The sequence below is a fragment of the Micromesistius poutassou genome (assembly GCF_964030765.1).
Source record: "Micromesistius poutassou genome assembly, chromosome: 6".
NCBI classification, from domain to species: Eukaryota; Metazoa; Chordata; class Actinopteri; order Gadiformes; family Gadidae; genus Micromesistius; species Micromesistius poutassou.
The window spans coordinates 591,183-594,140 of NC_140276.1; positions in this window are offsets into that span (position 1 = coordinate 591,183).

Genomic DNA, 2,958 nt, shown 5'->3' on the forward strand with positions numbered 1-2,958 from the left:
AGCAACAGAGAACCAACAGACGGACAGACAGACGGACAGCCAGCCAGCAGCCAGACCACCGCTGATTGGTGCAGGGAATGGACCGTGAGGTCTGCTCAGCACCTTGATGGCTGGACGGCCATCAGGGCTTGATTTCCACACTGGGGGACGATGCTTAATGTCTTGTCTGCTCTGACTAGAGGACGGCTCTATGGCCGGCTGAGGCTGGAGCTGTGGCCTGGCTGCCGCCCACACTAGTCACCGGGGAGGAGTCCGAGTGCCGCTGTCACCCCAGCCAGCCAACTCAGTCTGTGGGCCATAAATCAGCCCGGAGGCCCGGCTCCTGCGGGAGCGGCAAGATGGAGTGTGATGGTCTTGTTTTTACAAACAGTGGAGGTGCGCCCTCGCCGCGCCGCCGTGCAGCCCGTCGCTCTGAGCCCAGCGCCCAGCGCTGCAAACCCGCTTCACCCCGCGCCACATCTGGCTCAGGCGCGTTAGGGGCTGCACGCCGGCCTCACCTTCACACACACGCACGCACGTGCACACACGCATGCATAGACAGACACGTATGCACGCGCACGCACACACACACATGCATAGACAGACACGTACGCGCACACGCACGCACGTACGCACACGTGCATGCATGCGTGCACACGCGCGCACGTGCACGCACACACACACACGGGTGCACACGCATGCATGCACGCACACACGTACACACGCACGCGCACACAGAGACACATGTGACACGTGCAAAGACAGACGGACATACATAAACACATCGAGACACATGCACACGCATCCATACACAGAGACAAGCACACAAAGACACACACACACCCACACTGACACCCACTCACCCACTCACACACCCACTCACACACACTCACACCCACACACTCAGACACTGACAGCTCGTTCTCCAGCAGCCCCCCCCCCCCCCACCCTTCCCTTTCATCTCGTCACCGTTGCTATCTCGCACACATGGCTAAATGAAATGAATCCCCGAATCTGGGCTGCTGCTACTGGCTGTCTGGTAGCCCCTTCCTCCTCCAGTCAGATATTAATTATGGAGGAAATGACACTGGCTGGGGCGGTCCTGTTCAACGTGTCACACGGCCGGCGAGGCGCAGGCGCCACGCGGCCACACACGCGTTCCTGAGCATTAGCTACCAGTCAATTTATCAAGCCCTAATTTCCCCTTCGGTCCGTCATGGCGTCAGTGAGTGAGTGTGACAGCGAGTCACTTCCAGCGCGCCGCGCCCGGCCCGTCGCGCCGCTAATGCGGGAGGACGCGCTAAGTCGCCCGTATCTGCCGCCATCACTCGCCCCTGTCCTCCGTTAGCGTCAGGCGCCGCCGCGTGCGTTGCTCCGGGAGCCTAACGTCGCGTCGTCGTGCCGATAGCCGCCGCCACCGCCGCCGCTACCGCCTGGTGTGTGTCCCCCTCACCCCCCCCCCCCCCCCCCCCTCCCCCCCTCCCCCCCTCCTCCTTCGCCATACGCAGCGTCCGCCGCCGTTTGGCCGGGCTACTCCACCCCCCACACCCCCTCCTCACCCCCCCTCACCCCCCCACACCCCCTCCTCACCCCCCCACACCCCCTCCTCACTCCAACATAAAGAATGAATTTCCAAACTCGTGTTGACAAACAATGCACTAGCTTCTAAATTGGTACAAACAGCATCTGTTTAACAGCTGTGTAACTGTGGCGGGAGAGAGAGAGGGAGAGAGAGAGAGAGAGAGAGAGAGAGAGAGAGGGAGAGAGTGGAGAAAAAAGCAATCACTATGCTGTTTTATAAATCACTTTGTCATCGTAGTGCATTGTTTTGCTCAAAGACAGGAGCCCCCACCAATGGACTCCTTGATGTAGCGGTAACGATGCGAGCTGGTTGTCATGATGACATATGTGGGTGGGATGGGGGGACGCAGGGATTTTAATGCCCTGGCGACGGCATCTATTTCGCTGAAAGGTATCCCCCCCCCCCTCCCCCCCCTCCCTTACTGTGACTCACTCTCTCTCTCTCTCGCTCTCTCTCTTTATCTTTTGCTCTCTCTCTCTCTCACACACACCACCAATGGCAGATAGAGGTCACATAGCCTGGGCTGTGATTCTCCAAATGCCACGGAAGGCTCTGGGGTGGGGGGGGGGGGTGGTGATGATGGGGGAGGTGTGTGTGTGTGTGTGTGTGGGGGGGGGTCTTTTGACGCCCATGTCGCCACCAAGACAAACGGAGCGAGGGCCCTGCTCGTGGGGGGGGGGGGGGGGGGGGGGCAGGTTTGCTTCTCAAAAGTAATCGTGACTGATCTGGTGTGATCCGTGGGCTCCGCTGGACCAGCTGATGTAATAATTGATGCAGTGGCTTTTTGATGCAGTGGCTTTTCACACATTATATAAGCCCAGGGATGCGTTTCACGGTGCTCCCCACCAACTGGATTTAACCCAGCCAGACATGCATGAAGAGTTAAGCCCGGGCTAAGTAAAGCTGAACTGGGCTAAACAGGGGGGGAGATAGAGAGGGCGGAGAGAAGATCCCTGGAGACGACATTATACCACCATGTATTGCATTATATATCTATATATCTATATATTATATATCTATATATCTATATAGATATATAGATATATATATAGGACTCAATGGGCCAAATATATATATATATATATATATATATATATATATATATATATATATATATGGCCCATTGAGTCCTTATGACCTCAAACACAGGTGTCTGTTGTGCTACAGTTGAGGAAGAATATATCGGTACAGAGCACACCCAAATCCCCATATTTATTTTTCACTGTACATATATGGTACGTACTGTATATGGTGTGTTGTCACATGAATACAAAACAGAGCCTTGTGTGTGGTTTTGTTTCAGGGATTCAACCTAATTCGGGAGCGGTGTGTTCTCCGCGATGAGGGGATTCAGAGCCACGCTGGAGGACCACCTCCTGGTATTATTTGGGGAGGAT